Genomic DNA, 15,180 nt, shown 5'->3' with positions numbered 1-15,180 from the left:
TCAGCAGAAGGTATGAACACAGAGGACATGTACAGAAACTGCTACCTCCAACCTTATCTCCTTGATGACCAGACAGAATATGTACATCTGCTTAAACACAGAACAGCAAAAGAAAATATATTGTCTAATAGAAATGAAACTCAGAAAAATTGCCTAAATTCACAATGGAAATACTTTATTACAGCCATTTGTTGGGGTATAAAATATGATAAAACCTTGTATTGTAAAAATGCCTCTTGCTTCTTTTCCAGAATAAGCAGTTCTGAACTAACTTCTTCAGGAGCATGCAAGACTTTCCATTTGCTTTAGAGTAAAGGTAAGAAACCGGTTTTCTTACTTCTTCTGCCTAATTTTTGTTCTTTCCTAACATAAGCCTGTTCTCTCCGAATTGAAGCCTGGTATTTAGCTTTTAAAAACTGAATAGTGCAAGATCTATCTATAATACATCTGCTCATAATTTCAGTACAACAAAAAGAGAAGGCAGTGGTATTTTCAATAATGCCTCAAAAGCGCTACTTTTTGGTGCAGCATTTCTTGTTTACACTTTGTTTGCTGAAAGAGAGCAGAGGAAAAAAGAAAGAGTTGGTCTTTAGGAGGAAGGGAAGAGAAAGCAATAAACACCATTCTGTTTAAACTTAACAATGTCACAAAATTGCCAGTCTTGATGTATTGCTGTGGTATTCTGCTACTGCAGTCATTTCTTCTTCTTTTCTTTCATGATAACGAAAATGAAAAACTATTTCACCTTGAAAGCTTTACATCTCTAGTGGGATTTCAACCATAGTGAATTGGTCCAGAAAACACCAAACCTTGAGAAGAATAAAGGGCTTGACAGCTGTATGCTGATAAGCTGTAGTGCCGTATTTTCCCGTGTTCCTAACTGCGTTATATTGTGTGAGTAGGCTATACCAAGAGTATGATTATTGCTACATTTATAATGTGGTAAACACAGAATCAGAAATAATGGATTACAAGGAAAAATATATTATTTGGAACGTCTTAAAAATGCAATTTAAAATATAGGTCTAGCACCAGTCAACTCACTGGCCTACTTCAACCATTTCAAATTAGCTCAAGAAATTATTTTTTAATGGCTCACTCTGTCTTGGAAGAAGGGAAAAACTGATAAAATTTACTTTCCTTCCAACCAACTCTAACACCAGCCCCTACAGCAGAAAATGAAACTTTAAAGAAATGTAGTTTGCTGTATAATTTATTAGCTTACGGATTGCCTACAGTATGTACTAAATCTTCTACATAATGTATTTATTAGTGATACAAATGGATTTTTGAATTTCTAAGTGCTAGCATTTCTTTTGATTTGTTAAAATGTAAGATTTGAAAGCTAGTCTTATTGGTGTCATCTCACCCACAGTAAAGTATAATGGTTATATTGTTTGATACAATGTTAGAATTGCGAAGTCAAACAGAAATCATGAAACCACAGTAGTAAAATGGCTTTCTGTGTACAATTATTGTGAAGTAGTCACTGTGAAATGTACAGTTACTTCTAATGCTTTTTTTTTTTTTAAAAAAAAAGCAGATGTATTTTAACATCAATAGTCATATGCCTTTTCTATTAACTTCATTCTTGAAATAGTTTGATTTCTACAAGTATGATACTATTTTGACTGATACTAAATATATAAATAAACAAAAATAAGCCCATGCAGGCATTCACAATGATCAGTTTCATTCATGTAGTTCAAACTTAGAAAATAACTGCAAGCAGCAGTCCAGTGATGGCATTAGATCAATCACAGAACTCATAGATAAGCTGTTAATTTCTGTAAGGCTGCAGGCTCTTCATTGATCAACTTAGTATTATATGTGGTAACTACAAAAGGATGTACAAAAGCCCTTTCCCTGACAGTCTAGAGGAAACTGGTAGGGAGAACCTGATCTTTTTTCTAACAGATAAGACTCCCCCTTGCAGGAATGTTTTTTTTAAGTTCTGTAGGAACTTCTAAATTTTATCCACTTTGAGGTGAAGAAAAATACACTATTTTATTTGTTTTAGTAAAAAAAACCAACCCAAACACTAATAGCAATTACTTCAGGAGCCATCAGTCACTTGCTAATGGCATAGGAAAGCGTATCACTACTTAGCGTCTATTAGTAAAATAAGATTCACAATGAAAGAAGTTAAAATGCTATAGAGAGGTGCCATTGAAAATTAATTAAGGGCTGTTGAAGAACTTATTGTGACAGTTTGAAAAGCAGATTTGTAAAAATGGTTGTGGCAGTCTGAATTATCTGCAGAGGGAGAACTGGAGGAAGTGACAATAGTTTTGCAACCTTCCCTGCTGCTGTTAAGCTGAACCTAGAAGCTTTATTTTGGATAGCAGGATGAAGTCTGCAGTAAACTCTAAACACAAGAGATTGGTTGTACAAAGAATCTCTCCAAGATGTCTGTTTCTTTAATGAGTGTTTTCTCAATTATAGTAGCACTTGGTATGTTGTGATCTTCTTTTGTTATGGTATGTTTTTGTTTGGCTGTGAGGTTGCCGATTATAAAATATCAATAGTGACTTCTTCAGAGAAGCACCTTTCAGGGAAAGCATAACGGTGATCTTTGAGAAAGTTGATTTTTTTTTTTAAATTATTTTTTCTTTCAACTAAATATGGGTAACTGTGTGAAACCAGATTCAGTGGTCCTATTTAACAGCATTGAATTATATGATAAAAATGATCTGTTCCATTTTTTCTTAGAATGTTAATGACTGAAATTTCAAATGGGCAAAAGTTGCAACTAAACTCTGTCAAGTTTGAGATAAGAAAATTAACCTTAGACGTTCATTATGAATACAGTAGCATTTCATTCAGCTACTTTTTTTTGAGCTGAATGATGTATCTCTTCGCAAGTGTCTCTACTTGATAGCATGAAGCCTTTGAAAACTGAGTGCTCATTATTTCAAGAGAAGTTGGGTTCTGATGGAGCACTTCCCTGTGCAAATGAGCACAATTTTGTGAAACAATAAATCTGAAATTATAAACTGATACTGAGGAAAATCAGTCTGTAAATTGGAGAGAAATGAAGAATGTTATTGCGAAGTAGAATTGATTTAATGAGTAAGATATACATAGAAGTGAAAAAGCTTTTATTTGATTTAAGTATGTAGCTGTTCTGCATCTATAGCTTGGAGCTTTATCTTAGGAGCTCATGCTGACCTATTTACCACAAATACTAATGTTTTTAACTGATTAGAGCAGATAATTTTGGAATAATATCTCACAGGTCAGTTAGCAGATTCTTTTCCTCCTCTTGGCAACTCATTCATACAGAATAAACTACTTTTGTGATTTTTAAGTGCACTCTTCAGAATAGAATTTAATATTCATTACCAAATAGAAAAAAAGTTTTGGCTTTTAAGGTGAATCTGGTTTACATCTTTCAGTGTGTTATTCCAGTTCTCTTTAATGTAGATACACTTAGATTTTCATTCTAAGTGGAAAAGTGGATGAATTGTTCCATCACTAAACCCTCTGTTCCTTAACACTAGATATTCAGCATCTAAAAAAGATGTATCTGTCATATCTCCTCATATTATATGAGATTTGCTTTGCTGATTGCTTATTGCTTTCTGTACTGTAGTCTATATTGCAATTTTGGCGTCTCCTTTGAGCATGTATGCCCTCTGGACTAGGATATTTTATGAATAGATCTCCATTTAATGACAGTCTTTCAATTTTATCTCATTGTTCAAACATGCAGTATAATGAAGTTGTTGAGTTTGTTTTTCCAGTGGTGCTTTTTAAAGCACTTCACTTACACTCTTAAAATAATGTGATTAAGAATAACTGCTAGGAATTCTCCAGTGTAGGATGGAGAAAGCAGAAACACGTTAGCACGCATTTTTTCTGCGTTTTTTGTTGTAATGGGGTTAGAGGACTAGTAGATGCATACTCGACCAAAAAGTTCATGTTATTAAAGTATTAATTAATATTTTGTTCTGTGTTTTCTTTAGAATTCAAAAAAAATTAGGTACTTAGATCTTTTAGGCACCTCTGAAAATGACACTGTTAGATTTGGGGACCTTGCTGGGCATAGGTGAACACTTCATCTTTGAGTGCCTAACATGGCAAGCTGCATGTTGCATTTATAAAACTGAGTATGCTGAATAACTGAATATATGAAAATGATACATCCATCATGAAGTGTTGCAAATAATTTCTTGGTAAGTGCCATGAATGGGTTTTCTATACCCTACACACATGGTTGTTTTTTTGTTTGTTTGTTTGTTTCTTTTTTAAAATCATGGATAATGCTGTTTTATTTTTGCTGTGCTATTGCGAAACCTTAGAAGTTAATTAGTTGGGATAGTTGGACTATTTTTCTTATCTTCATTCAGCAGGGATTACAAAGAATTTGAATGTAGCACCATGGTATGAGTCTGCTTTAGATACAGTCAATTATGTAAGTCTATCAACAGCTATTTTATTATGGGAACAACTGAGACAGAAGGCTTGCGTTCTGTGATGAATATAGATTAGAAAGAGGTCACCCTGACATACATAATTAGTTTCAGAATTTTAAATTAATAGGTAGTGTGCCCCTAAGGCATCCATACATTCAGGCTGAAGCTGCAGGATATCTGGTCCAGTTCCTGTCTGCTTTTGTCAGCAATGACATGGCTTAATGCACTGCTTGTATAATGGCATAAGATATTATGGCAGAACTAAATCACTATAAAAACAAAATTTGCATATTACTTTATTCATACAACGTACATATCCCTTTGGAAACATTTGCACTGTTAAATTATTATGCAGATTACCAGTAGATCATTGGCTCAACCTGACATGTCTTTATGTAATTTAAGCAGATGCTTAAAAAAGTTTATGAAATCAGTTAATTGAGAAGATCTAGAGCTTTATGAAGTTCCTAGCATGTCTTGTAAAATGCATACTAATAATTCAAAATGACTAAACAAAAGGTGAACTGAAGGGTGTTATCTGCCAAGACCTGAATGATACAATGCAATGCAGATTTCTGGCCCAAACTGGAGTAAACCAAAGCTGAAAACAGCATTTCTAAGGAATTTGATTCATACTCCACCTCTCATCTGTTTTATAGGTTCCAACCACTGCTAGAGAGAGGATATTATCAAAAGGAAGGTGTCTTCCTTTTCCTTTTTATCTATAAGCTTTTGTGGGTTACTTGAGTGTCTTGAACATTTTCAGATGCATCGAGTTTAAGTTATAAAACTGAGAAGAATTTTTAGTTTTTTTGAAGCATCTGAGTAGCACATGAAATCTGATAGCATTTGATAGCTTTCACAATATAACTGTTTAGTTTATTCAGATGTGAAACTGGGAGAAAAAGAAGCAACGCAAAATAAATCAACAACATTTCTCAAAAATGGATAAAATATATCCATGCATTTCAATAACTGTAACAGTTGCTTTGCTATCACTAGTGAGCCAAAACATAGGACAGGATTTTTGGTGGTATTCATTTTCTACCTATTTGTTGACCTGAGTAATCAAACACTTCACCATTCATTCATATTAAAAAAATGACCTGACAGGTACCTTACTACACTACAGCAAGCTTGAGTTGTGGTACAAAACATGATTTATTTATTTATTTATTTATTTTAAGTGTGTGGGCTTTATGTAGCAGATGTCATTCTAAAATATCAAAAGTCCAAAAGTCTACAGGTGAAGACAAGTGAGTAGCATTTAGTTAATTGTCTTTGATTCCTGATAAAATAGTATTATGTGTAGACATTCAGAATCACAGAATCACAGAATTGTAGGGGTTGGAAGGGATCTCTAGAGATCATCGAGTCCAACCCCCAGTGTTATTATTTAATGAAATGGAATGTGTGCCAGAGAAATCCACATTCAGTCTTTTTTTTTTTTTTTTTTTTTCTTCTTTAGAAATGACTTTGCTGAAACAAAGAGTTGCCAAGTAATGGTTTCATACTGCCACATAAATGCCACAAAGAAACCATTTGTTTAATTTATAATTATCTGTTTTATGGAAAATAAATACTGGAGCAATCCTGAAATGTTGATTTCCAAAGTAGAAGATGCTGATCCTGTGGCAGCATTCCATTATGATGTATTTACTTCCATTATAATGCCAAATGATTGATGGCTTGCAAATTGAATCACTTTTTCCTGTGGGAACTGATATCATTGAGTGATTTTTCACACAATAATCATTTCATCGAGTTCCTTTGTGTCCTTCCTTGTGGTCAATTCCAACTACATCCCTTGTTTACAGAATGCATCAAAAATCACATGATTTCCTGTCTATCTATGACTGTTTATCTTAACATTTTGCAGATCTTTTCTTTTACCTTTCTCTATGCCTTCACATAATTTGTTGATGAGAAGACTGCAGAGTTTTCCCTTTGCTGTTACAATTCCTTTCTATGAAATTCTGTTTTTAAATCTTTCTATTTACAGGCAGCGTACTGACAATGGTATTATATAGAGCTCTTGCAGAAAAATAATCTTCATCCCTAGTGGCTCTTTAATTTAATAGGTGAGAGCATGTGGGAGGACCACAAAAGATGATAGAAGAGCAAGCAAGGCTATTTGTTTATACTCCACATTAATGAAAAGCCTTAAAAAAATGTCATCAGGACAAAGGCAAAAGCACCTGGTAAACATTACTTTAAAATGACTAGAACTGTAGAAATACATACCTTAATTTCAGTTTAGGTGGCTTGAAAGGGTGCATAGTAGCAAAACTCTGAGTGTATCATGTAAACTTATATAGAGAATTATTTTTGAAAGCTTTCTAATGTGGTCCATAAACAGCACTTTTAAAATTATTATTATTTTCCTTATTATTAACTGGTAGAGGCAACTAAGTAACTTCCTACAAGTTGTGATAGAACGAGAAAATAGATTATAAAACACACTTCAGAACTTCACCAGTTCAAATTTACCATTTTGGAACTCATTGTCTTCATTTAACTTATTCCTTCTTTTGCCCTAATTTCTCAGGTTTGATTCTACTTTTCTTTCATCCTTATTTAGGGAAGTCTAGAAGAGCGTCTGCATTTTAGCTTTTCCAAGTTTATATCAGTTAAGATAGCCATATCTAGTTGATATGGGAGAAACAAACAGTTCAAAGCTAAAACATTACAAATTTTCAAGGATAAATAATATCTGTCATAGAATATCCCCAGTTGGAAGGGGCCCACAAGTATCCAACTGAGTCCAGCTCCTGGTTCCACACAGGACAACCCAAAGAGAGAGAGCATTGTCCACATACCCCTTGAACTGTGGCAGTTTGGTACCATGACCTGGGGCAGCCCGTTCCATGCCCATCACCCTCTGGTTACAAATCTTTCCCTAACCCATACTTGGTCCTCCCTTGACACAAACCCATGCTGTAATGCCAATGTTTCCCAACATTACTTTTTTATCTTTCAGAGACTAAGAATGAATCCTAAGAGTTGTTAAAAAATAAAAAATTAAAAATCATGGCCTAGAAAATCTTTTTGTAAGGAAATGAAAAATTCTAACATGTAGTCGGTCTTCTTAATATACCAATGATAATGCAGTAATAGGAAGGCAGGCTGCCTTTTTCATCACCACTGTAGGTATGTGTTTTTAATTTCAGTCACAATTTCCTGCTGTTACAAACATGCCATATAATCTGCAGGGATCTGGGGAATTAATTAGGTACATTTCATTTCTCCTCTAACTAATCCCCTCAATTCTCTTAGTTTAAGGAGCTGAACACACCAATGACTGATAAGCCACAAGGGCCCTATTTACTTTACAGAAGGCTCTGCAAATCCCAGAGAGATGTTGGCTTGTGCTTAAATTTTCTCTACTTAGTCCTTGGGATGGTGGCATTTGAATGTGACCCTTGAAATCAGAAGTATGATTATACTTGAAAAAAGCAAAAGGGAGTAAATTAATAAAAAGAGCTAACATTGCAGTTTAAGAATAAACCTTTTCAGTAGTCAAATATTTTCTACTTAAAGTGCTTAAGAGAGAATACAAAATATCTTTTAACATAAGCTGCATGTAGTAAGCCTATTTCAATTCCAAAAAAAAAACAACACCCAAGACCAATGAAATATTCTAATACTGAATGCTGTTACAATTGACTTGTTTTCAGTTGTACTTTTTTAAGCTACAGTTTAGTACCAGGTTATCCTTCATTATCAGAAAGTTCAAACATTGTACATCTATGAGGGTTGCTCTGAAAGTGATGCTGAGTGTTGGTGGGATAGCAGTAGAGATCGAACCTCCTCACTGATATTGCATTGTATTTTGTTGCCAAGCAACAGATGGCAGTGAAGGTGCAGAATTGAATTCCTCCATGTGGAAAAAAAAATGGCCCTCACTGGAATTCATAGACACTTGATGAATGTTTCTGGAGACCAAACATTGGATGTGAGCACAGTGAAATGGTGGGTGGTACATTTCAGCTGTGGTACAGTGACAGTGGATCGTCTCCATTGGTGCAGTTTTTTATGAGCGTGGTACACAGAGTCTTGTTCACTGCCAGTGCAAATGCATAGTTATTGTTGGTGACCATGTTGAAATACAGTGTTTTTTAGCTGAGAATTTACTCTATCAAATAATTTTATTGCACTCTTCATATCTCTTGTAGTTTCCACGGCACTACTTTTGGTGCAATTGGCATATAATGTTATTAATACTGTTGAGCCTGCACCTGGATATGAGTTATATTGCACCATCTCTCTTTCATTTGAGCATGCTAAAACAGCAATGTGCTCTCTTTTGATTCTGCTTAGTGAGTCCACAAGGACAGGGAAGTCTGTGTGAGATATCTTTGCATGGGTACTAAATTGGAGTCAATAAAACTTATTTTGTCAGATTCACCTGGGGCAGTTGCTACATAGTCATAAACTGAGACTATTTGCAGGCAGCTGGATGAATAATCCCATTGTTTTTGTTGAATGTTGATTTGTGGTGTATGCACTTTAACTATTCCAGTACAGAAATTTTCAGGGACTGTGTATAAAGTACCTGTAAACCCCTCCTAAGGGTTTTTTGATATTATGATTATTTTTCTAGTTTTGAAAACCTACAGAAGAAAGAAAAGTAGCAGAAGAATGTAATGATATAATATGAACAAGCACATGGTGCACCCCAACATTTCTTGATTGTTGTACAGCTGTAGTGACTGTGGACCTCAGTGCAACAAACAAACAAACAAACAAAACAATCTCCTTTGCGGTAGAGAGCCTCATGCCTTACAGTTTTTGTATCCAATTAATGTCAACATAGCAGTGTCTTCCACAATCATTTATTAATTTGATTTCTTCTGATGTGAACTGTGTTATTCATTAGGGCAGAATCCCAACTATCTACACTAATAGAAATATATACTGGCTTAAGACACATACCTTGCATTGCCAGTAATTCCCAATAATTCACCTAACCTGTTTTCTCCTGAGACTTTGCTGCTACAGTTGTGAAGTGCTGGGATGCACTTGACAACTGTGAAATATTAATATATTCACTTTCATCATTACAGTCAAAATGACATTTTTTCCAAAGTGGAAACTTCACATTAGCTTGTTATAAAAGACAACTACTTAAAAAAAAGATTTGTAAGTGTTGTCTGCTATTTCATAATTTCTGACATTACATATCCAGAATAGTTTGCCTGAAAAATGTCCAATACCAATAATGTACTTGCAGTGTTTATGACTGTTCTGAAGCTCATATGAGGATTCTGAGGCATAATTTTACCTTCATTTTTCTTATACCGATGCATTGGTTCTCCAGAAATGAAAAAAGCACCCATAAAGCATCTTTTCTCCATATTGATCTTTCCACAGAACCCAGAGAAATGTTCTAATCTCATGCCTCCTGGATGTGGCAAACACTTTGACATTCATCTGAAGAGAGTAATTATGTCATCTGAAGTGCTATAAAATCACCTTTTTGGTTCTCCACATTTGAAATAATTGCTTTTCATTACCTTTTCTTGCCTCAAATAAGGCTAGACCTAATTATTATGCCTTGCTACTTTTCTTTGTCTTATTAGCTAAATAGAATGCTTCAAGTGTACAATTTTTGTTATTGCTGTGCTTAGATATTAGGTAGCCACAGAAGTGCTGTGACTGAGACCAGGTAGCCTTGGTAGGAAAAGGTCCAAAGAATCCTTGTATTTTATAGTGCTGTTAGTGATGTTCTGTAAAGTTTGCTTGAATTCTAGTAAGCAGTCAGACTTTTTTTTTGGGAAAAGATCTGACACTGAACTTGAAAAGCTCACGTACTTTCTGATCTGCTAGTCACTCCAGTGTTAGTGCCTTTGCTCAGAAGCCGAAGCATGCACCTTGCACAAGGTGTCAAACGTATGTAAGGAATCAGGGAGAAAGGAGGGTGGTGGCATGCTCAAATAACCACCTGTCCAATCTAAATGGAGTTTTGTCAGCATGCTACTTGAATATTCTTTAATTTTTTTTTTTATTTTTTACTTCTGTCATGAGGTTATGCTATACTTTAATGTCTGGACGTCTCAATCAGTGGATTTTTTCCCCATGTTATAACCATTTTTATTGTTAGTGTGTCCTAAGGTGCCTGACACAGGAACAACAGAAAACAAAGAAAGTGTCAACAACCCAAGTATGGTTGTGACCATACTGATTACATGGAGCTTATCTTTCCTTTGCATTCTCTGGTGTAAAATAAGATTTGTTTGAGAAAGAGAGTTATTTAGCAGTTACAGTAGAATTGTGATATAAAATATCCTCCTTTTAGCTGTAACTACTTGGTACTTCAAGGACAAAACGCGCTTTTATAGAATGTGATTCTCTCTCTACTCTGCCCAGGTCAGGTCTCACCTGGAGTGCTGTATCCAGTTTTGGGCTCCCCAATACAAAAAAAAGTAGGGATCTCCTGGAGAGAGTCCAGCAGAGGGCCACAAAGATGGCAAGGGGCCTGCAGCATCACTGCCATGAGGAAAGGCTGGACAACCTGGGTCTATTCAGCCTTGAGAAATGAAAAAGATCAGAGTTGATCTGATTAATATTTACAAAAATTTTGGATATGGGAGTCAGTGGGACATGGCCAACATCTTTTCAGAAGTCTGTGAGAAAAGGACAAGGGGAAATAGCCATAAACTGGAGCACAGGAATTATGTGAAGGTACTTCTTCACAGTGAGGGTGATGGAACATACATTCTGTAATGCTCATTATCTTTCAAATCAGACTGAAGCTCAGAAATTAAGTGTAAATAAATTGATTCGGTGATCAAGGTTATATGAGGCTGTTGGAAATGAATAGCGTATCTTACTAATCCTTTATACTATGGTGAGGGTTAAGGATGATGAGAAGAATCCTATATCAGTGTTTTTTTTTTTTAATCTGTTCAATACCAGATGTAAATTGTATCTCTGTCATTAGTAACCTTCTTTCCCAAATACATGTCTGCATATACATCTGTGGTACTTAAATAATCAGTCACTACATGTTTCTTGTTTTCATATTTTGAATACTTTTTTTTATTTTGATGTTTTTTCATAGTACAAGTCTACACTTCTTATTTTAAAATCCTAGATTACTAATAATATAATCTTGAAACACAATTTAAAGAGTAGTATGGATCATTAAATCCTCTAGAAGTGTCTGACATTTGCCAAGTGAAATATGCGGAACTTAAAATATCCTCCTATATAAGTCTTCAATCTGTAATAGAAGTAACAACCTCATCATGAAGCATTTCCTAAAGATTAATGAACAAATGAAGTAAATGGCCCCAGGCTATATTTTGGGACATCAACTTCTCTGAAGTGGTCATTAATCCCCAGGAAGCCTCTGCCTGAGTCATCAGGGCTTAGACCATTAGAATGTTGCATTGTTGATTGCAGTATTGCAAAAGGGAGTTAATAAGCAAATGACTAAAAGGATCAGCAGCGTAAGAGTAAGATGATTTCAATATATGTAATGGTATTAACCACAGCAGTTGTAAAATAATGCTCTAATTTGTACCTCTATTACTTGAGTGGTGCTTGCAGCAGTCTGAACAAAGCAAGGAATACAGAACACAAAGATTTCTGCATCATAACTCTAAATAATTTTGGGGTAATTAAAGTGTGTATTTGTTTCCAACCGTAAAAAAGGTTCTGTAATGATTTTTTTTGAGATGGTTTTATAATTCCATTGTGACATTTTTATCAGATTTATGTCCTGCATAATCAGATGTGATTTCAGAAGGTTTATCTTGAAAAACAGAGTATTTTAGCCGCAGGAGATGTAAGTAGAGCTTTATAGATGAGGTTACTGAATACCTTTTGAAACAGTGTCATCTGAATGAAAAGAGCAGAAAGCAGAGAACAAAACCCAGAATATAGTCCTTTAAGAGTCAATACATGGCCAGAGAAATGCTTCCTTTTCACTCATACAGAATTATTTTTCTTAGCAAACAATATACATTTTACTAACTTTAATTTTCATACATCTATATAAGATGGGCAGACTTTCAGTGTTTCATTTTGTTGTTACCTGCGTGGAAATGTTTTCCATCACTGTTTTATTTTTTACAGAAAGTCTTCTGGGAATAGAGATGATGAAAGAGCTGAAAAGCGATAGCATACCTTACTTAGTTAATGACTAAAAGTATATCTGCATCCAGTTTGTGCATAGTGTAAGTTAACTTTCGAAGGTGGTTGGTACGGAAGTATTATGTTAATCAAGATATTGCTTTAAGTGAATAAATCTTCAGCTGAGTTTCGAGTAAGGAGGGCTCTATGAGCAGTTATGTAAAAACAGTTGCTGGCAAGAGAATAATGAATCATGTATAAATTGTTAATCAGATTGCATGAAGACTGGGGTGTTTCTAAATCACAAAAAGCTTGAAAGGTGAGCAGGGAAGACTGTGATCACATCTTAGCTTTAAAAAAAGAGCACATGGCTTATTCTAACTTCACTAACTTCTCAGGTCTCTAGAGCTCTGAACACAGCCAAAATACTTGGAATTTGATCTGAATGCATCAGGAGATTTAGAAGGCTTCTTAAATGTTATGTAAATTCTGCATACTATCTATGTAATGGAATTGTAAGAATAAGTAAAACTGTGTTTTGTGGAATCTAATACATGGCCAACAGAAGCTGGAGCTTAACCCCTGAAACAATTTTTCTCCCACCTCACCATTTTTTTTCCCCCCTAACATTAGAATTTACGCTTTCCTTTTTCTTCAGATAAAAGATACATTGTCAAGGATTTCCTACCCAAGAGTTGAGCAGTTCTCTCTCTCTCTCTCTCTTTTTTTTTTTTTTTTAATTGATTTAATGTGGAAGTTTGAATCATCACTTAGTTTGATGTGTTCAAACATGATTTTAAAAACATTGTCATCGGGGTTTTATATTTCTTACAAAAAATGGGCATGTCTTGCCCAGCTCTGCTTCATGTTATGATCAGCTTAACAGTATTTAATCTCTATTCTGTAGTTTGACCATCTGTTCATTTTGGAGGGTATTTCAGATTTATCTCACAGTGGTATTGTGAAGTCTGTTTCATCCAGTTCGTACAGCAGGTCCTTGGGGCCAACTAACCAGAATCAAGCATATATTGCAGCAACATCAGAAATGCTTTTCCTCTTTAATGATAATAAAGTGATATTTACATATGGAGTACTGTAGTATATAGAATACCAGTATGGTTAGTTCTACTGATCCAGTTTTGGAAGATAAAAAAGGGACATTAGACAATCTGGGCAATCTGTAGAAGTGCTTAGCTAGCTTCATGACATTTTTTTCTTCCACTTCATTACCCTTTTTCCACCCTAATATTCAGTTCACTTTTCAGAACTGAATGAACTGAAGGAACACGTCTCTGTCATATCACTGTCTTCACTGAACTTCACCTTCTGGGTGTTCTCGTAATGTACTGAGGCACCCAAAGCAGGGCACAGTAATCCAGGTGTGGCCTCCTGATGAGTGCTCAGTAGAGAGAAACAGTCGCATCCTCCAAACCTCTAAAGACTTCTATTGTGATGAAGGAGGTTTTAACAGATGCTTTTTTCTCTCTCCCTCCCTATTTTATTTTATTTTATTTTATTTTATTTTATTTTATTTTATTTTATTTATTTTATTATTTTATTTTATATTTTATTTCATTTTATTTTATATTTTATTATTTTATTTTATTTTATTTTTATTATTATTTTTTAAATAAACTGCATTACCTCAGTACTTCTGATGCGAATAAATATAAGCAAACCTACAGACAATCGAATTGGAGAGATATATTGGTTTTCTGGATAAAAACATAATGTTATTAAGGAGAAAAAAAAAAAAGGTTTTTCTTTCATTATCAGTTTATTTTCTATCATCTAGATTTCTCCTTCCCTAGACTTAAAAAAATAGAGGAGGAGGATAATGGGAGAAGCTAAAAAAAACTCTTAAATTTATTGAAAGTCATACATTTCTCATTTTGATAGAAAGCATTTTTCTCAAACCAATCATTGATTTCCTTGTAAATGCTATACTTGAATTACCCTTCTGCAATAACATATTGGAAGAATCTTACAATTTATTAAATATCTGAGTAGATCTGTTTAGTGTAACAGCATCAGTTGTAGCCCATATGCAGCCATACATTTCAGGCATCGATTTTTTATTTTTATTTTCTCAATAAACAGTATGTTTTACATTTAAAAAATAGCTCATATCTTTACTGTGATATGCAGAATTGCTGTGCTTAAATTAATTTTGACTTTACTTTGTTTTTTTTTATTTGTTTGTTTATTTTTTTGACAAGGTGATTACCAAATGATCGGGTTTAAAATTAATTGATAGAATACTTTGACGAAGTATAATGTTAAGTCTGAAGTTTGTAGGAGTTGAGAAATGAAAGACGTGATGTATTATTCTGCATGGTAAATTCAAGCTAACCAGTGACTGCCAGTAATGCTGAAATTTCCCATGTTTGTATGTATGCATTGTCTGGCTCCTTAACCCTGAATATCACAGTGGAGACAAAAGCCAGGATCAGACAGGTTGTTGCTGGGAGTCCACGCAGCAGTCATATCAGTATTCTGAGGTATGAACTGTTACTTCAAGTTTTTTTTCTTAGAATGGCTTCTGCAATAATTTTACGTTCTGACTTTGGTGGTGGGTTTTTTTTTTTGTTTTTTTTTGTTTTTTTAAATTATTATTATTAATTCTTTCCCATTTTTTCCTCATAACAATAGAAACAGCTGTTCTACACTGGCATATTTTTCA

General features: G+C 34.4%; 1 protein-coding gene across 3 annotated transcripts in view; it reads left to right on the top strand.

The window, feature by feature from the left end:
- Window positions 1-256: 256 nt before the first annotated feature.
- TENM2 (teneurin transmembrane protein 2) overlaps window positions 257-15,180 on the top strand; it is a 1,410,959-nt gene continuing 1,396,035 nt past the window's right edge. For all 3 annotated transcript variants that reach the window (XM_085518796.1, XM_015875933.3, XM_015875927.3), the window contains exon 1: window positions 257-316. The gene's annotated coding sequence lies outside the window, so the exon portion shown is untranslated. The remainder of the gene's footprint in view (window positions 317-15,180) is intronic.

The sequence above is a fragment of the Coturnix japonica genome, chromosome 18, assembly GCF_054131305.1.
Source record: "Coturnix japonica strain WE chromosome 18, WE-NBRP24, whole genome shotgun sequence".
In the NCBI taxonomy this organism is placed as follows: domain Eukaryota; kingdom Metazoa; phylum Chordata; class Aves; order Galliformes; family Phasianidae; genus Coturnix; species Coturnix japonica.
Note: the sequence above shows the minus strand (reverse complement) of the source record. Positions and strands in the feature narration are given on the sequence as shown.